The sequence below is a fragment of the Lycorma delicatula genome, chromosome 5 (assembly GCF_047948215.1).
Source record: "Lycorma delicatula isolate Av1 chromosome 5, ASM4794821v1, whole genome shotgun sequence".
NCBI classification, from domain to species: Eukaryota; Metazoa; Arthropoda; class Insecta; order Hemiptera; family Fulgoridae; genus Lycorma; species Lycorma delicatula.
Genome location: NC_134459.1, coordinates 971049 through 993915, shown reverse-complemented (window position 1 = coordinate 993915; position 22867 = coordinate 971049). Strand labels below are relative to the sequence as shown.

The following is a 22867-nucleotide window of genomic DNA, read 5'->3' as shown; positions in this document are numbered from 1 at the left end:
CTAATATTTATATAGTTTCTGAAATTTATTTTTTTTATTTGTTTTTTTACACTTATGAACATTATTCAGTGGAATGTTAGAGGTATTCGGTCCCGCATTGAAGATATCAGAGTACTAGCGCACACACATGATCCAGTAATCATGTGTTTCCAAGAAACTCACCTTCTACAACATGACCGAATTACACTTAGAGGATACTTCTGCGAGAGATACGACTGCCTGGTAGACAGTAGGGAGAGTGGTGGAGTAGCGATTTTCATGAAGAATGGGGTGTCAGCTAAAAGAATTCAACTAACCACTGTCATTCCTGCTATTGCAGTAAAGGTCTCTATTCCCTTCAAATTGCATATCTGCAATCTGTATCTCTCACCGAACACTGAGTTCAGTGCTTTAGATGTCTCAAATCTCCTCACACAAATACCATCTCCATCGTTAATAGTAGGAGACTTTAATGCCCATCATATTTCCTGGGGCTCAACCTTCTGCTCCACTTGAGGAAATACGATAAATAAATTGAGACAAGATTTTGACCTTTGCCTACTGAATAATGGATCACATACATTCATGTCCTTATCAACTGGTACTGTATCTAACCTGGATCTATCCATATGCTCACCGAATGTACTCCCTCATTTTAATTGGTCGATTTGTGATGACTTTCACGGCAGTGATCATAGACCAATTATTATTAGTTTCGGTGTAGACTGCGAGATTAAAAGAAGGCCACGGAGATGGATTGTTGAAAAGGCAGATTGGAACGGATACTGTAAAGCATTCCAATCTCAGTATGACGATGGAGCGAACATCCTCGACCAATATTCTTCTTTTACGTCCATGATACTTAAGAATGCCAACAGATATATCCCACAAACATCGGGTAATCCTGGACGTCCTTTCGTCCCATGGTGGAACGATGAATGCAAAAATGCTATTAAGAATCGACGGCAGGCACTACGTAAATTTAATCGTAGGCCTACAACGGAACATCTAAATTTATACCGCAAGGCTAGAGCGGTGTGCCGTCGAGTATTCTTGGACGCTAAGAGGAATTCATGGACGAAATACGTGAGCACTATCTCACGCACTACCTCCACGTCTACTGTATGGAAGAAAATTCGTGCAATCTTCGGATCACCAAAACAATCTATTCTTGGTCTTATTGATGAAGGAGAACTCCTTTCATCATCATCGGAAGTGGCAAATAGTCTGGCAAAATCTTTCCGCTCGGTGTCTCTCACCTCATCATATAATTACGATTTTCAACGGTACAAAATACAAATGGAGGTGTTGTCGTTAAACATTGGTGATTCGGTTGGTGAATTAAACACTCCATTCGTATTTAAAGAATTGTTACATGCACTTAAAAATTCACGGGACACTTCCCCTGGACCGGACAACATTCGCCTTTCCATGCTTTCACACCTTCCTAATTCGGCACTACAACAACTTTTGAATATTTTCAACGGTTTATTCTCCGAACAAGTCTTCCCACCCGGCTGGTCAGAAGCATTTATTATACCAGTACCAAAACCTGGTAAAGACCAGACGAACCCCTCAAGCTATCGCCCTATTTCATTAACAAGCGTTTTGTGTAAAATAATGGAGAGAATGGTAAACCGCAGACTTACATGGTACTTGGAGAAACATGGCTTTCTATCTCCAGAACAGTGTGGTTTTCGACAAGGACGATCTTCCATTGACCATTTAGTGTCACTAGAAACAGCCATACAAAACGCTTTCCTCAATCGGCAACACCTCGTCGCTATCTTCTTTGATATAAAAAAGGCGTATGACACAGCCTGGCGACGTGGTATTCTTAACACTCTCAAAAAATGGGGAATCAAGGGCAATATGCTTGCTTTTATCCGGGGATTCTTAAATCACCGAACGGCTCGTGTTCGTGTGGATGATTCGCTCTCAGATAGTGTCATCTTAGAGAATGGAGTGCCCCAAGGTAGTGTATTAAGTGCCACCTTATTTTCTGTAGCCATAAATGATATTACCAAATGTGTTCAGGCTCCTGTCTCATGCTCTCTATTTGCTGACGACTTTGCTATCTACATTGCAAGCCGTTCGGTACCTACAGCAGAGAGACTACTGCAGAATACTATACATCACCTTGAAGCTTGGTCCAGGATTACTGGTTTCACATTTTCACCCGAAAAAACAAAATGTGTAGTTTTTTCTCGGCTACGAAACCCTTCTATTCCGCAAATTTTTCTGAACGGTGAGACTATTACTATCTCTACTTACGTTAAGTTTTTAGGTTTAATTTTTGATAGCCGTCTTACTTGGGTCAAACACTTAAAAGAATTGAAAACAAAATGTTCCAAAATTCTAGATATGATGCGAGTCCTTACTAACACCAACTGGGGAGCCGATAGATCATGTATGATACGTTTTTACTATTCCTTTGTTCGCTCCCGTTTAGATTACGGTTGTGTGGCCTACTCATCAGCTCGTCAAACCGTGCTTAAAATGCTGGATAGAGTACATCATGCTTTCCTTCGGCTTGCCACAGGCGCGTTTAGATCTAGTCCTATTGCAAGCTTACTGGTAGACTGTGGTGAACCATCACTTTGGGATAGACGAGACCAGCTTTTATTATCGTATTTTGCTCGTCTCAGAGGACAACCAAATCACCCGGCTCTTGAGTCTGTCTTTAGAAATCCTAATCTAGGAAAGTATGAGGACCATCCACGTCGTACTGCACCGGTAGGTATCCGTACCTGGCGTCTGCTGCAGCATATAAATGTTGACAAACCGTCATTCTTTGCTATATATCCTTGCTCATATCCTCCGTGGAGAATAAACCTTATAAATTTTAATTTTGACCTTACCACATGCAATAAACAATCAACACCATCTATTGTCTTTCAGCAAATGTTTCAGTGTGTTCTCTCCAAGATGCAACCAGACGCGGTTGCATACACTGATGGATCGAAACAAAACGATACGGTTGGGTGTGCTTTTGTTGTCAATGAGAGAACTTATATGTTTGGTCTCCCCAGTATTACGAGTGTGTTTACCGCTGAACTATATGCTATAAATAAGGCTCTAAACATCATTAACCCTAAATATAGAAAACTTCTTATTTGCAGTGACTCGTGTAGTGCTCTCCAAGCCTTAAAGAACTTTTATTCCAAACATCCTATCGTCATTGAAATTTACAACGCAATCGCTGAGTTGAATAATCGCAACACAGAATTAAGTTTTTGCTGGGTCCCTAGCCACGTAGGGATTCCAGGTAATGAACATGCAGATTCCGCTGCCAAAGAAGCATGTAACCAGCCTCCTTTCACCACCCGAGTTGCTACTTCTGATTTCATTAACTATGTAAAACAATTATTAAGAACAAGGTGGCAAGGTGATTGGACAGCTACCGTTGATAATAAACTCCGTCAGATTAAAGATTCTGTGTTACCATGGAACTCCTCATACAGAAAACCCCGGCGTGAGGAAGTAGTTCTCTGTCGATTGCGGATAGGACACACGAGAGTCACACACGAGTACCTGTTTACAAGAGGACAACCACCTCTATGCACAAGATGCAACTGCCGCGTGACTGTGCGCCACATACTCGTGGACTGCATATGTTATGCGGCATTGCGTCGTAAATTTAAAATTCCTAGTAACATCCGTGGTATCTTGCGTGACGATAAGGAGGTTTTAAACCGGATGTTTATATTTTTACGTAGTATAGGGTTAATGCAAAAAATTTAATAAGTATGTATTCTTTCATAATTGTATGTATTGTCCTATGTATTGTTTTTGTTATCCGAGTAGGGAGCCTTTTACACTCCCTATCGGATTTTTTTTGTTTTTTTTGTTCGTTTTTTAAATTCGTCTGTGATATTAGTTGTAAGATTTTTGTGATATTAGTTTTAAGTTTTATCTCCTTTTTTAGTTTTAAGTTTTATTTATTTTTAATGTGATAGATTTTAACATAGTTTTAAGTTTTATTTATTTTTAATGTGATAGTTTTTAACATAGCTTTAAGTTTTATTTATTTTTAATGTGATAGTTTTTAACAGAGTTTTAAGTTACATATTAGTGTTTTTGTTATCCGAGAATGGGCCTTTTACACCCATTCCGGATTTTGTTTCTGTGATAGTAGTTTTAAGTTTTAATTTTATCTAAAAACCTAAAATTATTTTTATTTATTTATTTATTTATCTATTTATTTATTTTCCGGGCGATGATAACGTTCAACCGTTTTTCGCCCTTAAAAAAAAAAAAAAAAAAAAAAAAAAATTTCGTTTAGTTCTGAACACGTAAACATGTCTACAACAATATCATCTCACGCCGAGTGTAAATTGCGTGTGGTAATTCGATTTCTTCATGCTGAGAGGTGTAATGCAACTGAAATTCATCGACGAATTAGTAATGTGTATGGTGAAACTTCAATGAGTGGCAAAAAAACAAAATGCGACAATGGTGTACGAACTTTAAATCATGACGTACAGATGTTCATGATGCAGACGGTCAGGGAAGGAAGCGAGGCGATTCGAGAAAATCGTCGGTTCACAATTACCGTATCGAGCGATTCGTTTCCTGAAATTTCAAGGTCATCTCTCTACACCATTGTGAACGAAAGTCTTCAGTATTGCAAACTGTGTACGAGATGGGTTCCCAAGATGCTGTCCGACGATCAAAAAACAATGAGAATGGACGCCTCCCTATCTTTTCTCCAGTGCTCCAGTGTCTCTGTCTTTGTCACTGTCTCTCTCTCTGTCTCTCTCTCTCTCTACGTCTCTCTCTCTCTCTCTCTCACACTCTCTCTCTCACTCTCTGTCTCTCTCTGTCTCTCTCTCTCTCTCTCTCTCTCTCTCTCTCTCTCTCTCTCTCTCTCTCTCTCTCTCTCTCTCTCTCTCTCTCTCTCTCTCTCTGTCTGTCTCTCTGACTCTGTCTCTCTCAGTCTGTCACTGTCACTCTCTCTCTCTCTGCATAATGAAGGAGAAGATTTTTTCAACAAAACTGTCACAGGGGACGAGACACGGGTCAATTTTGAAACTGAAGAAACAAAATAACAATCCAAACAGCGGACGCATTCTTCCAGTAAACCGAACAAGTTCAGGCGAACCTTCTCTAACAGAATGGCTACTGTGTTCATGGGACCGGAAAGGAGTTCTCTTGGTGGAATTCATGGAACATCGCACGACCTCATATTGCGTGACTCTTCAACGTCTACGAAGAACGATTCAGAATAAGAGGAGATGAATGTTGTCATCAGGCATTGTCTTTCTCCATGACACTGCAGCTGTAACGAAAAAGCTCCTGTACCGTTTTCATCGGGAAGCGTTTCATCACCCACCGTTCACCCCGGAGTTGGCTCCATCCGATTTTCACCTCTTTGCTCGCATGAAACGCCGGCTAGGAGGACAACATTTTGGGACAGACATCGAGCTGCTGGCCGGCGTAGAAACAAGGCTGAAAACCACTGGCGGCTCCGTTCTATAACGAGGGTATTGGAAATTTGGTACCACGCTACGACAAATTTCTAAATCAAAGTGTCGACTATGTAGAGAAATAGCGTAACTATATAATAAGTTGTTACAAATAAAAAATTTTTTATTTTCACTGTGGTTTTAATTTCGTGACCGATCGGACTTTGAAAAAAAATAATAACCCTCGTACAAAATGTGTACAAAACGGGGAAAAAATGTGTTTTTTGATCCAATTTTTGGGGTTTTACATGAGATATCTTAGAAACTAACAGAGATACAGTTTTTGGACCTATTTTTTCGATTTCCCAACTGCTCAAAAACAATAAGAAACAATTGAATTTGCCCCTTAATTGACCTTCCCAGAATTTCAGAAAACCTTAATTTACCCGGAGGAACTGAAACTCGGGCGAAATATTTCACTCTGTATAACTCGCTAACGAAGCCTTTTTTTCGGACCTATATTTATATGAACTTTTTTGTTATTTTAAACCTCTAGAATGAATTGTAAAATTATTGCCCAGTCCTTCTGAATCACTCTGTACATATATATATATATATATATATATATATATATATATATATATATATATATTCACGCTATTTTTGGCGTTTTACATGGGATATCATAGAAATTAAGAGAGATGCAGTTCTGGGACCTATTTTTTTCGATGTCCCAGCCCAAAAAGTATAAGAAATAATTGAATTTGTGCCTTAATTGAACTACCCAGAATTTCAGTAAACCTTAATTTACCCGGAAGGAACTGAAAAATTTTTCTTATTTTTACCCTCTACAATGAGTTGTCAAAGTATTGCCCTATCCTTCTGAATCATTCTGTACATATATATATATATATATATATATACGAGGTGCGTCAATAAAGTAATGAGACTGATGTGAAAAAAAATCTTGCTTACCGTTTTAGTCATGTTTAGTGTTGTCTCCTTCAAAGTAGTTCACCTCTGATTGCACACACTTATTCCAGCGCTTCTCCCATTGATGGAAACATTTCTGGAACTCATCTTCTGTAATATCCTCCAAGACCCTCGTCACAGCTTTTTGGACATCTTGTGTTGTTTGAAAATGGTGTCCCTTGACCGCCATTTTGATTCTTGGAAATAGAAATAAGTCGCACGGAGCGATATCTGGTAAATAAGGTGGCTGTGGTAGTACTGAAATTTGTTTCCAAGTTAAAAATTGCTGTACTGACAGAGCAGTATGGGATGGCGCATTATCGTGATGCAGAATCCAATTATCAGCAAAGTTGGCACGGACACGAAGAACTCGTTTACCAAGTCTTTCTAAAATTTCTTTGTAGAAATATCGGTTAACTGTTTGTCCAGGAGGCACCCGCTCTTTAGGAACAATTCCCTTGGAATCGAAGAAGCACACAAGCGTGCATTTCACTTCTGACATTGACATGCGAGCATTTTTTGGTCTGACCTTTGAGCACCGTTGCGAACTTTGGCGTTTTGTCTCTGGATCGTATTGAAAAAACCAACTTTCATCACACGGCTCAACAAATCTGGATTGATTTCCGTTTGCTCTAACAGATCGGCTGCCACATTTTTCCGTGTTTCTCGCTGTTGTGTGAGATTTTTGGGGACAATTTTTGCACAAATCTTTCTCGTACCAAGATCTTCAGTTAATATTAGACGAACCGTTCTCTATCGATGTTGAGTTCTTCTACAATCATTTTAACGGATAATCTTCGATCAGATCGTACGATTTCACGCACCCTGGTCAAGTTGACATCTGTCCGTGAGGTTGATGGTCGTCCACTTCGGTCTTCATCTTCAACATTGGTTCTGCCTTCACTAAAAATTTTATGCCACCGAAAAACTTGAGCTCTTGACATAACCTCCTCTCCAAAAGCCTTCTGAAGCTTACCGTAAGTTGTCGTCGCGTTTTCACCCGATTTAACGCAAAAAGAAATGGCATACCGTTGCGCAATATTCATTTCTGTGACGAGACACACAAACACGTGTTCACTTTTTTTCTTTTTTTTTTTTCTACTCTCCCCGACCGGATATCCAATTAAGTATACTCAGTCGGGGAGAGTGTCCTTTTACTCTCAAAGGAGGCGTCCCCCACCCGCCGGCTATACGTCCGGCACGGCAGGTTGGCCTCCCCGGTCTCGGATCTTTTGTTTTACATTGCCTGCCTCTAATCCCCCGCTTTAAAGCCAAGGTCCGGCTATGCCGTCCCCCAGCGCCTCAGCAGGGAACCGGGACTCGGTCTTTACGCCTTTGGCCTCTAACAGTTCTTCTCCCGTTCTTCTGTCTTCATCCTCTTTGGCCCGCAGGACCTCCCCGGCGAACCTGCGGAACCATTCCCGGTTCTCATTGTTGTACCCCGACCAGTTTATGAGATTTTCTGGTGTAAGACCATTAATTACTATTTGACCTCCGTTAACGGCCCATCTTGGACATATGAACAACGTATGTTCGGCATCGTCGTTCTCTGGACAATAGATGCACTGCGGGGTGGCTCTCTTCCCGATCCTATACAGATACTGACCGAAAAAGCCGTGCCCCGACAGTAATTGTGTCATGTAAAAATTGACATCTCCGAGCCTATTGTTATTCCAGGTTTTAATATTAGGGATTAGGCGTCTGGTCCATTCTCGCACTCTGGACCCTGCCCGCTCTTCTTGTCATTCTTGTTCTATAATCCCTTCCATCTCTTCTTTCAACATACCGCTGTGTTTGAGGGTTCTGGCTTTTATCTGAAGGTCTATGGGTAGGACCCCGGTCAGTACGCACAGCGCGTAATACGATACCGTACAGTAACTAGCAGCTACACGCAGCAATGCCAGTCAATGGACACTTCTCAACTTCTTTTTATTTCGCTGTATGTTCATTGCCGCCCCCCATATGGGAGCCGCATACAGTACCGCCGAAGTGATAGCCGCGGTTATCAATCTTCGAATACCCATTTTAGGTGTGCCGTGGTTTTGAAATAATCCTTTGTTCACTTATTAAAGCACAAACTCACGACCGAGCAGTTGCATTAATGTGCCGCTTGGACTAGAAGTAGCTTATAGACCAAGGTCAAAGATAGTGTGCCTACGCAAGCTGCAGGGTTGCCACATCTTGCAAAGAAAAATCAGTTTCATTACTTTATTGTCGCACCTGGTGTATATATATATTCACGCTATTTTTGGCGTTTTACATGGGATATCTTAGAAACTAACAGAGATAAAGTTCTGGGACCTATTTTTTTCGTTTTCCCAGCTCAAAAACAATAAGAAACAATTGAATTTGCCCCTTAATTGACCTTTTCAATTAAAAACATTTCATTTCAAAAAGCCTTAGTTTACCCGGAGGAACTAAAACTCGGGCGAAATCTTTCACCCTGTGTAACTCACTAACGAATCGTTTTTTTCGAACCTATATTTTTATGACCTTTTTTCTTATTTTTAGCCTCTAGAATGAGTTGTTAAAGTATTGCGCTATCCTTCTGAATCACTCTGTACATATATATATATATATATATTCACGCTATTATTATATAAAATCTAAATTTCAGTGCTTGGTTTTGCGTCCATGAAAACTACTACATATTACGCTACAATTGTAATTATAGAAGGTAAGAAATATTAACCTAAAAGTTAAATGTATGAATCAATATTTTCTATTATTATATACACTAACCTCTAAAAGTTCAAAATCAGATGGATTTGAAGTTTTTCCTTGCCCATTGCCCATATCTTTGACAATTTGACATGCTTTTTCACTGACTTCATGCATTACATTAAAAATATGATTAACAATTGCAGGATTATTAGATTTCAATTTAACGACTTTATTCACCAATTCTGCCGTATTCCTTAAAACACCTGTAATACGAATAAATAAAAATTAGAATGTATTTAAAATTATTGAATGCGTAGTGCGATGTCGCACCGTCATGTTGTAGCCGGCAGTGTCTGTCTTCCTCTTCCAAGACTGCGATGAACCGAAATAAAATATCCTGATATCGTTCTCCATTAATGGTGTACTCGAAAAAAATAGGACCGATTATTTTATTCCGCGATATCGCGCACCACACGCCCGACTTCTGCGGGTGTAATTGTTTTTCATGATAAACGCGGAGATTTTCAGCGCTCCAAATTCTACTGTTTTGGCTGTTTACGTAGCCGTTCAAATGAAACCGTGCTTCATCTGTGAAAAATAACGAATCCATAACGTTAACTCCCTCGCGCAGAAATCGAGGGAACCGTTGACAATATTGTAGCCGTTTTTCTTTGTCGGGCTCGAGAAGTCGATGAACCGTTTGAATGCGATAAGGTCGTAATTGTAATCGTTTGATCGCCCGATGAACAGTCGATTTAGACAAATTAATTTCAGCAGACAAACGTCTGATCGATTTATTTGGCGAGGCGAGTAATCGATCTTTGATTTCAGCGACTGTATTCAACACCGACGCAGATCTTTGTGTTTTGTGTTGTTGTTATTAATAGAACCGGTTTCTCTAAATTGTGCGACTAACCTTAATACTGATGTTTTGTTAGGAGCCGGTTTATCTGGGTACTTTTGGCGAAACAAAGCTTGCACTGCAACCGCTGATTTCATACTGAAGTACGACTCGACAATGAAAACACGTTCATCTACCGAAAACACCATCTTGTTTCTAGCGATACACTGAACGTTATGATTGTATTGTTGTTACTATCGGTAGTGTTCTACTGCGTCACCGCGATGTTCAGATGTTGGACGAGTTCATTTCAGTAACGAGTAAGGGAGTAAGCTTGACTTTTGAAATTTCATGGATGAGTGATTGATGGGTTGCGTTTTATATGGGACACCCTGTATAATGGCCTCTTGATTATAGTTACAATACGACTCTACTTAGCGGTAAATATTTTACTTGTGAAACCCTTTCTTTTTCCTGTTTATCCTGTGGGAATTATCGTTCAAATAATACTTCAGAGGATGATATATATGAGTGTAAATGAAGTTTAGTCTTGTACAGTTAATTTAAACAAACCCAGTGGTAAACGCGGGGGGTTTACCCTAGTGGTAAACGCGTCTTCCCAAATCAGCTGATTTGGAAGTCGAGAGTTCTAGCGTTCAAGTCCTAGTAAAGCCAGTTATTTCTACACGGATTTGAATATCAGATCGTGGATACCGGTGTTCATTGGTGGTTGGGTTTTTCAATTAACCACACATCTCAGGAATGGTCGAAATGAGACTGTACAAGAGTACACTTCATTTACACTCATATATATCATCCTCTGAATTATTATCTAAACGGTAGTTACCGGAGGCTAAACAGGAAAAAGAAAGTTAATTGAAACAAAAAAAAAAAAACAAAAAAATACTTAAGATTTGAACGCTGGACCACACGATTTTAAAAATTAACTGAAACGAGAAGACGCGTTCACCCGGTAAGAATTCGTGAAACCCTAATCGAATATAATATGAATACAATACTGACACTAGGTCACAAATGATTTTCGAAGACTGTACATATAATCCAGTTGATTTCATAAATGGGATTTTATTTAAAAAATTCTCAAAGATTAAAGTGCATTTTTTTTGTCTTCAGTCATTTGACTGGTTTGATGCAGTTCTTCAAGATTCCCTATCTAGTGCTAGTCGTTTCATTTCAGTATACCCTCTACATCCTACATCCCTAACAATTTGTTTTACATATTCCAAACGTGGCCTCACTTCACAATTTTTTCCTTCTACCTGTCCTTCCAATATTAAAGCGACTATTCCAGGATGTGGCCTATAAGTCCGTCTCTTCTTTTAACTATATTTTTCCAAAGGCTTCTTTCTTCATCTATTTTTCGCAATTCCTCTTCATTTGTCACTTTATCCACCCATCTGATTTTTAACATTCTGCTATAGCAACGCATTTCAAAATCTTCTAATCTTGTTGTCAGGTACAGCGATCGTCCAAGTTTCACTTCCATATAAAACTACGCTCCAAATATATACTTTCCTGACATTTAAATTAATTTTTGATGAAAAGGAATTATACTTCTGATTCGCCTGTGCTATTCGGCATTTTATATCGCTTGTGCTTCGTCCATCTTTAGTAATTCCACTACCCAAATAACGAAATTCTTCTACCTCCATAATCTTTTCTCTTCCTATTTTCACATTCAGACATCCATCTTCGTTATTTCTACTACATTTCATTACTTTCGTTTTGTTCTTGTATATTTTCTTGCGTAGGACTCCATCTATGTCTTTCATTGTTCTTCCCAAATCTCTTTTACCCTCATCTAGGATTACTATATCATCAGCAAATCGTAGCATCTTTATCTTTTCACCTTGTACTGTTACTCCGAATCTAAATTGTTCCTTTACATCATTAACTGTTAGTTCCATGTAAAGATTAAAAAGTAACGGAGATAGGGAACATCCTTGTCGGACTCCCTTTCTTATTAGGGCTTCTTTCTTATGTTCTTCAATTGTTATTTTTGCTGTTTGGTTCCTGTACATGTTAGCAATTGTTCTTCTATCTCTGTATTTGAACCCTAATTTTTTTAAAATGCTGAACATTTTATTCCAGTCTACGTTATCGAAACCCTCTTCTAGGTCTATAAACGCCAAGTATGTTGGTTTGTTTTTCTTTAATCTTCTTTCTACTATTAATCTGAGGCCTAAAATTGCTTCCCATGTCCCTATACTTTTCCTGAAACCAAACCGGTCTTCTCCTAACACTTCCTCCACTCTGTGTCATTCTCTCACTCTCTCTCTCTTTCTCTCTCTCTCTCTCTTTCAGTCTCTCTCTCTTTATCTCTTTCAGTCTCTCTCTCTTTATCTCTTTCAGTCTCTCTCTCTCTTTATCTCTTTCAGTCTCTCTCTCTTTATCTCTCACTCTCTCTCTCTCTTTCTCTCTCTCTTTCAGTCTCTTTCTCTCTCTCTCTTTCAGTCTCTCTCTCAGTCTCTCTCTCTCTCTCTCTTTCAGTCTCTCTCTCTCTCTCTCAGTCTCACTCTCTCACTCTTTCTCTCTCTCTGTCTCTCTCTCTCTCACTCTTTCTCTCTCTCTGTCTCTCTCTCTTTCAGTCTCTCTCTCTTTATCTCTTTCAGTCTCTCTCTCTCTCAGTCTCTCTCTCTCTCTCTCTCTCGCTCTCTCTCCGTATTTTGAACGGGATATTCAAAATATTTTCTGGAACGCCCAAAACTTGTAAAATACAAACCTAGTAATTGAATTAATAAAAACTCTTTTCTTCAAAACGTACATAAGTGAAACAATCAAATTATTATATATTTTGTTTAATGGAATATGACATCGTAAAAATAGATATGATTAAATCAAACGTATAAGTTATAACTAAATTTGTGATATTTAATAAAATAATAAAAATGATATCTACCAGTGTTGATGAGAATGATATTAATAACAGGAGGATGGTCTAATTTCAGAAATTGTTTAACTGTAATGTTTGTAGAAATATCGACGATGTTTGAAACTTCAATAAATGAACCAAATGTAGCAACTGTGTTGTCGATACCAGACGGTTTACCGTGCATAACAGTTTCACCCTTAAAAGCCCATTTTGAAATCGATTTTAAACCCTGGAAAAAAAAATTTCAACTATAATAATCGAATACATTCAACTTATATATACAGATTATCATAAAAGAATGGTACGATTTTGAACATGGTTGTAATTAAAACAGAATTGCTTAACAGTTTATGTTTTTTTTATTTTTCAAATTTGTCAGTCTCAAATATTTTTTTTTACATAATAAATTTAATGGTGTTATAGAGGAAGAAGAGGAAGTTGAGGAGGATGAAATGGGGGAAACAATACTGAGATCTGAATTTAAGAGAGCATTAAAAGATTTAAATGGCAGAAAGGCTCCTGGAATAGACGGAATACCTGTAGAATTACTGCGCAGTGCAGGTGAGGAAGAGATTAAGAGACTATACAAACTGGTGTGTAATATTTATGAAAAAGGGGAAGTTCCGTCAGACTTCAAAAAAATCGTTATAGTAATGATACCAAAGAAAGCAGGGGCAGATAAATGTGAAGAATACAGAACAATTAGTTTAACAAGTCACGCATCAAAAATCTTAACTAGAATTACAGAAGAATTGAGAGGAGAGTGGAAGAAGTGTTAGGAGAAGACCAATTTGGTTTCAGGAAAAGTATAGGGACAAGGGAAGATATTTTAGGGCTCAGATTAATAGTAGAAGGAAGATTTAAAAAAAAAACAAATCAACATACTTGGCGTTTATAGACCTAGAAAAGGCATTCGATAACGTAGACTGGAATAAAATGTTCAGCATTTAAAAAAAATTAGGGTTCAAATACAGAGATAGAAGAATAATTGCTAACATTTACAGGAACAGTAATAATTGAAGAACATAAGAAAGGGAGTCCGACAAGGATGTTCCCTATCTCCGTTACTTTTTAATCTTTACATGGAACTAACAGTTAATGATGTTAAAGAACAATTTAGATTCAGAGTAACAGTACAAGGTGAAAAGATGATAAAGATGCTACGATTTGCTGATGATATAGTAATTCTAGCCGAGAAAGAGATTTGGGAAGAACAATGAACGGCATTGAAGAACTCCTACGCAAGAAAATAAACAAGAACGAAACGAAAGTAATGAAATGTAGTAGAAATAACAAAGATGGACCACTGAATGTGAAAATAGGAAGAGAAAAGATTATGGAGGTAGAAGAATTTTGTTATTTGGGAAGTAGAATTACTAAAGATGGACGAAGCAGGTGCGATATAAAATGCCGAATAGCACAAGCTAAACGAGCCTTCAGTAAGAAATATAATTTGTTTACGTCAAAAATTAATTTAAATATCAGGAAAAGATTTTTGAAAGTATATTTTTGGAGTGTCGCTTTATCTGGAAGTGAAACTTGGACGATCGGAGTATCTGACAAGAAAAGATTAGAAGATTTTGTAATGCGGTGCTATAGTAGAATGTTAAAAATCAGATGGGTGGATAAAGTGACAAATGAAGATGTATTGCTGCAAATAGATGAAGAAAGAAGCGTTTGGAAAAATATAGTTAAAAGAAGAGACAGACTTATAGGCCACATACTAAGGCGTCCTGGAATAGTCGCTTTAATATTGGAAGGACAGGCAGAAGGAAAAAATTGTGTAGGCAGGCCACGTTTGAAATATGTAAAACAAATTGTTAGGGATGTAGGATGTAGGGAGTATACTGAAATGAAACGACTAGCACCAGATAGGGAATCTTGGAGAGTTGCATCAAACCAGTCAAATGACTGACGACAAAAAAAAGTACGATATGCCATTCTCCTCATGATTTCTGGTCGTTTTGAAAACTTATTAAAATGTCACCGAAGCTAAATCACACACTCGGTATTTTTTTCACAGCCTACGACGAGATACTTTTACATAATACATTAAAAGCTTCTTTAAAAAACTATTGTACGTGACACTTTTGTCACGTACAATGTCTTTTCTATGAGTTAATTTTTAAAAAAGTCATGTGTTTGTATATTTTAAACTGTTTAAAACAACTAAATTTTGTCTTTTATGATTTAAACGAGGTGGTATCCCAAAAGTTCCGGGAATTTTACCATAAAAATAAAATAGTTTACCATAACTTATAATTTCAACTGTCTCCTTTAATCCCCTTGAGAATTGATAGAGTGATCCCAGCCTTTTTTCCCATGATTCCATGGAACCCTGGAAATCTGCAGGTGTAATTGTTCGAAGCACTTTCTACGTTTCTTCCTAAATCTCCTCAATTGTGTTAAAACGACGTCCTTTCGATTGAAATTTTATTTTCCGAAAGAGAAAAAAGTCGCACGGGGCAAGGTCAGGCGAATAAGAGTGGGTGGGGAATCACGACCGTCTTTTTAGAAGCCAAGAAATTCCAAACGGCTAGCGATAAGTGTGCGGGCGCGTTGTCATGGTGCCGAACCCGGCTGTTGTAACCCCACAGATCTGAACGTTTGCTTTTTAATGCTTTAATGCTTTTTAATGCTTTTTCACGTAACCGCTTCAAAAACTTCACAATAGAACATCCCGTTGACAGTTTGACCAAGAGGAATAAATTCCTTATGGATGTCGAAAAAAACAATCGTCACAGGACTTCACGTTGCCGCAAACTTGGCATGCTTTTTCTCTCTCTTACACTGTATGTCTGTCTGTCTCACACACTCTCTCTCTCTCTCCCCTCTGTCACTCTGTCTATTTCTGTCTCTCTCTCTCTCTCTCTCTCTCTCTGTCCAACCTTTCTGTCTCTCACACCCACTTTTTCTTCCCTTCCTCTGTCTCTCTTGTCTTCCTCTCTCATTCTGTTTGTCTGTCAGTCTTTTTCTCTCTCACTCTCTCTCTCTCTCTCTCTCTCTCTCAAACTGTATGTCTGTCTGTCTCTATCTTTCTGTCGGTCTGTCTCCTCTCTCTCTGTGTAACATTCACCTCTCAGTGTGTCTAACTGTCTGTCTGTCAGTCTCTCTCACTACTCTCTCGCCCCCCGACGGGGAGTCTTATTCTTTAAGACTTTGGGGGTTGGCGTCCCCACGGGCCTAGCCTCCGCAGCTTTTCTTCCCACTATACAATGAGCTGCGGAACACTTTACATTTTACACATATACTACACCAAGAACACTACATAAATTACAACATACACACATACACAATTACACAACAACAACCTACACTGATATTTCTTACATTTACACTCGGTGGTGTTGCGACATCTTACGAAACGCAACCGTAACCCAAGGTGGGAACAAATCGTGCCGATGGGTGAATGGCTCTACGTAGTGAGTCTCGAACGATGTCCTCTGGGCACCAGGGCGAACCCAGTTGTATTTAGCTCTAGCTCCAGTACGCGTGCGCTCTGCTGGAGTGGTCCATTTTTCGCCGGTACTCGTGGGACCAAAATTTCAGTTCCAATAATAAACACTATGATGGTTGGTGGTCCATCTGAAAAAACCACCATTTTAAGTCTTGCGAAGAGACCTCGATCAGCTTCGTCTGACGAGGATAAAAGTCCTACTGAACAGAATTTCTTAAAATCAAAATATAAAAATATCAGATTCATTGTACTCAGAAATAGTCAGGAAGGTGGCTCCCTTCAAAAGGTTTCACCTTTCTTAATTAACAAAACCATAACAGGTGTAAGTGGCTCCCCTAAGAATATCAGGAAATTACGTGACGGATCGATTCTGGTTGAAACATTCAACGATGAACAGAGTCGATCTATCTTACGGCTCCGTAATATGGGTGGCATAAATATAAGTGCAGAATGCCACAAAACGTTAAATACGAGCCGGGGTGTAATCTTTTGTAGAGACCTTATAGATATAGATATCTCTGAAATAGTTGACGAGCTTTGCCACCAAGATGTTGTTGAAGTAAAACGTATAATGAAACGGCAGAACGGAACAGAAGAACCGACACCGTCTCTTATATTAACATTCAATCTTCCTGTTCCACCAGAGAAGATTAAAGTGGGTTACCTCTCGGTTCGGGTACGACCATTCATACCCAACCCACGGCGATGTTTTAGATGCCAAGGTTTTGGTCATACCACAACATCTTGTACAAAAACAGAGATCTGTGCTCGATGTTCTAAAGAAGGTCACAATGACACTAACTGCGAAGAAAGTGAAAAATGCGCAAACTGCAGTGGTCCACACACAGCCCGCTCCCGAGATTGCCCAACTTTTAAAGAAGAAAAGGCAATTCTCAAAATCTGTACGGAGCAAAAACTATCTTTTCCGGCTGCACGTAGAGAATATAAAAAGATAAACAACTCACGGAACCTGGTTAAACCAGACGTATCTTTTGCCACCGCTACAACTAAACAAATTCCTATAAATGCTAATAATCAGCAGTGTGGATCCTGCAATGAGCTTAAAAAACTTGTTCAGATGCTATCTGATCAAGTAGCTTCACTTACAGCCACTATCTCAGAGCTGACAAAAACGAATAAAAAGTCCTCCGTCGCAGCTAGTGAATCAAACAGTAGGATACATACGAAAGTTCCTATTCCCAAAGCCGTACCGCCACGAATAGCGACTATCACAGCTGGCAGTAAGCCACCTAATAAGCTCCCCATAAAGGGAACCCACATAACTATCTCTTCTGGGATGTCAACTACAGCATCCCAGTCAAATAAATCTCCTCCACCATCACCTCATATACTGGAGGATATGATTGAAGAACCACCCGACCCTAGGGCATCGGAGTTCTTTAAAATAAAAAATACAAAAAATAAAAACCGAATCACGTACAACTAATTTTTATATAGTCTCCGAAATTTATTTTTTTATTTGTTTCTTACACTTATGAACATTATTCAGTGGAATGTTAGAGGTATTCGGTCCCGCATTGAAGATATTAGAGTACTGGCGCACACACATGATCCACTAATCATGTGTTTCCAGGAAACTCACCTTCTACAACATGACCGAATTACTCTTAGAGGATACTTCTGCGAGAGATACGACTGCCTAGTAGACAGTAGGGAGAGTGGTGGAGTAGCGATTTTCATGAAGAATGGGGTGTCAGCTACAAGAATTCAACTAACCACTGTCATTCCTGCTATTGCAGTAAAGGTCACTATTCCCTTCAAATTGCATATCTGCAATCTGTATCTCTCACCGAACACTGTGTTCAGTGCTTTAGATGTCTCAAATCTCCTTACACAAATACCATCTCCATCGTTAATAGTAGGAGACTTCAATGCCCATCATATTTCCTGGGGCTCAACCTTCTGCTCCACTCGAGGAAATATGATAAACCGATTGAGACAAGATTTTGACCTTTGCCTACTGAATAATGGATCACACACATTTATGTCCTTATCAACTGGTGCTGCATCTAACCTTGATCTTTCTATATGATCACCGAATGTACTCCCTCATTTTAATTGGTCGATTTGTGATGACTATCACGGCAGTGATCATAGACCAATTATTATTAGTTTCGGTGTAGACTGCGAGATTAAAAGAATGCCACGGAGATGGATTGTTGAAAAGGCAGATTGGAACGGATACTGTAAATCATTCCAATCTCAGTATGACGATGGAGCGAACATCCTCGACCAATATTCTTCTTTTACGTCCATGATACTTAAGAATGCCAACAGGTATATCCCACAAACATCGGGTAATCCTAGACGTCCTTTCGTTCCATGGTGGAACGATGAATGCAAAATTGCTATTAAGAATCGACGGCAGGCATTACGTAAATTTAATCGTAGGCCTACAACGGAACATCTAAATTTATACCGCAAGGCTAGAGCGGTGTGCCGTCGAGTATTCTTGGACGCTAAGAGGAATTCATGGACGAAATACGTGAGCACTATCTCACGCACTACCTCCACGTCTACTGTATGGAAGAAAATTCGTGCAATCTTCGGATCACCGAAACAATCTATTCTTGGTCTTATTGATGAAGGAGAGCTCCTTTCATCATCCTCGGAAGTGGCAAATAGTCTGGCAAAATCTTTCCGCTCGGTGTCTCTCACCTCATCATATAATAACGATTTTCAACGGTACAAGATACAAATGGAGGTGTTGTCGTTAAACATTGGTGATTCGGTTGGTGAATTAAACACTCCATTCGTATTTAAAGAATTGTTACATGCACTTAAAAATTCACGGGACACTTCCCCTGGACCGGACAACATTCGCCTTTCCATGCTTTCACACCTTCCTAATTCGGCACTACAACAACTTTTGAATATTTTCAACGGTTTATTCTCCGAACAAGTCTTCCCACCCGGCTGGTCAGAAGCATTTATTATACCAGTACTAAAACCTGGTAAAGACCAGAAGAACCCCTCAAGCTATCGCCCTATTTCATTAACAAGCGTTTTGTGTAAAATAATGGAGAGAATGGTAAACCGCAGACTTACATGGTACTTGGAGAAACATGGCTTTCTATCTCCAGAACAGTGTGGTTTTCGACAAGGACGATCTTCCATTGACCATTTAGTGTCACTAGAAACAGCCATACAAAACGCTTTCCTCAATCGGCAACACCTCGTCGCTATCTTCTTTGATATAAAAAAGGCGTATGACACAGCCTGGCGACGTGGTATCCTTAACACTCTCAAAAAATGGGGAATCAAGGGCAATATGCTTGCTTTTATCCGGGGATTCTTAAATCACCGAACGGCTCGTGTTCGTGTGGATGATTCGCTCTCAGATAGTGTCATCTTGGAGAATGGAGTGCCCCAAGGTAGTGTATTAAGTGCCACCTTATTTTCTGTAGCCATAAATGATATTACCAAATGTGTTCAGGCTCCTGTCTCATGCTCTCTATTTGCTGACGACTTTGCTATCTACATTGCAAGCCGTTCGGCACCTACAGCAGAGAGACTACTGCAGAACACTGTATCTCACCTTGAAACTTGGTCCAGGATTACTGGTTTCACATTTTCATCCGAAAAAACAAAATGTGTAGTTTTTTCTCGGCTACGAAACCCTTCTATTCCGCAAATTTTTCTGAACGGTGAGACTATTACTACCTCTACTTACATTAAGTTTTTAGGTTTAATTTTTGATAGCCGTCTTACTTGGGTCGAACATTTAAAAGAATTGAAAACAAAATGTTCCAAAATTCTAGATATGATGCGAGTCCTTACTAACACCAACTGGGGAGCCGATAGATCATGTATGATACATTTTTACTATTCCTTTGTTCGCTCCCGTTTAGATTACGGTTGTGTGGCCTACTCATCAGCTCGTCAAACCGTGCTTAAAATGCTGGATAGTGTACATCATGCTTTCCTTCGGCTTGCCACAGGCGCGTTTAGATCTAGTCCTGTGGCAAGCTTACTGGTAGACTGTGGTGAACCATCACTTTGGGATAGACGAGACCAGCTTTTATTATCGTATTTTGCTCGTCTCAAAGGACAACCAAATCACCCGGCTCTTGAGTCAGTCTTTAGAAATCCTAATCTAAGAAAGTATGAGGACCATCCACGTCGTACTGCACCGGTAGGTATCCGTACCTGGCGTCTGCTGCAGCATATAAATGTTGACAAACCGTCATTCTTTTCTATATATCCTTGCTCATATCCTCCGTGGAGAATAAGCCTTATAAATTTTAATTTTGACCTGGCCACATACAATAAGCAATCAACACCATCTATTGTCTTTCAGCAAATGTTTCAGTGTGTTCTCTCCAAGATGAAACCAGATGCGGTTGTATACACTGATGGATCGAAACAAAATGATTCAGTTGGGTGTGCATTTGTTGTTAATGAGAGAACTTATATGTTTGGTCTACCCGGTATTACGAGTGTGTTTACCGCTGAACTATACGCTATAAATAAGGCTCTAAACATCATTAACCCTAAATATAGAAAAATTCTTATTTGCAGTGACTCGTGTAGTGCTCTCCAAGCCTTAAAAAACTTTTATTCCAAACATCCTATCGTCATTGAAATTTACAACGCAATCGCTGAGTTGAATAATCACAACACAGAATTAAGTTTTTGCTGGGTCCCTAGCCACGTAGGGATTCCAGGTAATGAACATGCAGATTCCGCTGCCAAAGAAGCATGTAACCAGCCTCCTTTCACCACCCGAGTTGCTACTTCTGATTTCATTAACTATGTAAAACAATTATTAAGAACAAGGTGGCAAGGTGATTGGACAGCTACCGTTGATAATAAACTCCGTCACATTAAAGATTCTGTGTTACCATGGAACTCCTCATACAGAAAACCCCGGCGTGAGGAAGTAGTTCTCTGTCGATTGCGGATAGGACACACGAGAGTTACACACGAGTACCTCTTTACAAGAGGACAACCACCTCTATGCGCAAGATGCAACTGCCGCGTGACTGTGCGCCACATACTCGTGGACTGCATATGTTATGCGGCATTGCGTCATAAATTTAAAATTCCTAGTAACATCCGTGGTATCTTGCGTGACGATAAGGAGGTTTTAAACCGGATGTTTATATTTTTACGTAGTATAGGGTTAATGAAAAAAATTTAATAAGTATGTATTCTTTCATAATTGTATGTATTGTCCTATGTATTGTTTTTGTTATCCGAGTAGGGAGCCTTTTACACTCCCTATCGGATTTTTTTTTTTTTTTTTTTTTTTTTTTTGTTCGTTTTTAATAAATTCGTCTGTGATATTAGTTGTAAGATTTTTGTGATATTAGTTTTAAGTTTTATCTCCTTTTTTAGTTTTAAGTTTTATTTATTTTTAATGTGATAGATTTTAACATAGTTTTAAGTTTTATTTATTTTTAATGCGATAGTTTTTAACATAGTTTTAAGTTACATATTAGTGTTTTTATTATCCGAGAATGGGCCTTTTACACCCATTCCGGATTTTGTTTCTGTGATAGTAGTTTTAAGTTTTAATTTTATCTAAAAAACTTAAATTATTTTTATTTTTATTTTTATTTTTATTTATTTATCTATTTATTTATTTTCCGGGCGATGATAACGTTCAACCGTTTTTCGCCCTAAAAAAAAAAAAAAATAAAAAAAAATAAACTACTCTCTCGCACACTGTCTGTCTCTCTCACTCTCTCTCTCTGTCACTCTGTCTTTATTTCTGTCTCTCTCTCCAACCTTTTTGTCTCTCACACTTTCTCTCTGCTCTCTCTTTCTCACTCTTTTTCTGTCTCTCCGTTTGTCTTTATCTATCTTTCTGTACGCTCCGTTTATTTTAGCAACGTTCATTTCAGTTTCCAATAGACTTTCTAATTATATATAAAAAATTATTTAATTAATGTAATATATATATATATATATATATATATATATATATATAAAAAAATAAAACACTTACCTCTTCAGAAAAAGTAATCTTTTCAGCCGAAATTAATCTATATTTTTTAATATTATTATAATGTATTAATGCAGCCGCTATACAAACACAAAATGCAGCAGAACTACCAGCACCTGAACCGATTGATAACTCTGTTGTAATATCTATATTTATAGGAGATAAAATTGATAAACCTGGCTCCGTGATTGAATCTAAATCTTTATAATATATACCGTGTAATAAATAGAAACATACGATTAAAGATGATTTCTGTTCTTTAGTTATGTTAGTTAAATTATCCCCGATTAATTTTTTTATATTTTCTTCAACAATACTGAGAAATTCATCGTGATTTATTTCGTTTACATCAACGTTCGTTTTGTTAAAATCTTCATATTATTATCAGGAATATCTTCATTAATTATTTTATTAATATATTTAAACAGAAACGAATAATCAAAATTAATTTCTTTCACATTTAATCGAAACATTTCATTATCTGCTTCAGTTAATTTTAAATACATACGTTTATTAATACTTGCTGCTAATGCAGATTTACCATAGACTACGCTATGTTCACCGAATAAAATTAATTTTCCCGGTGCAGATAGGGTAAATGTTATTGGAGATAGAATTTCAGAATTACCGCTTCTTTCCATTATTGTTTCTTATTCTTCTTTATTATTTTTCATTATATATA

At 38.4% G+C, this 22867-nt stretch overlaps 1 pseudogene; it reads right to left on the bottom strand.

Annotated features, from left to right (window-relative positions):
- The window catches only part of LOC142324665 (uncharacterized), a 47471-nt pseudogene extending 24604 nt beyond the window's left edge, over positions 1-22867 (bottom strand).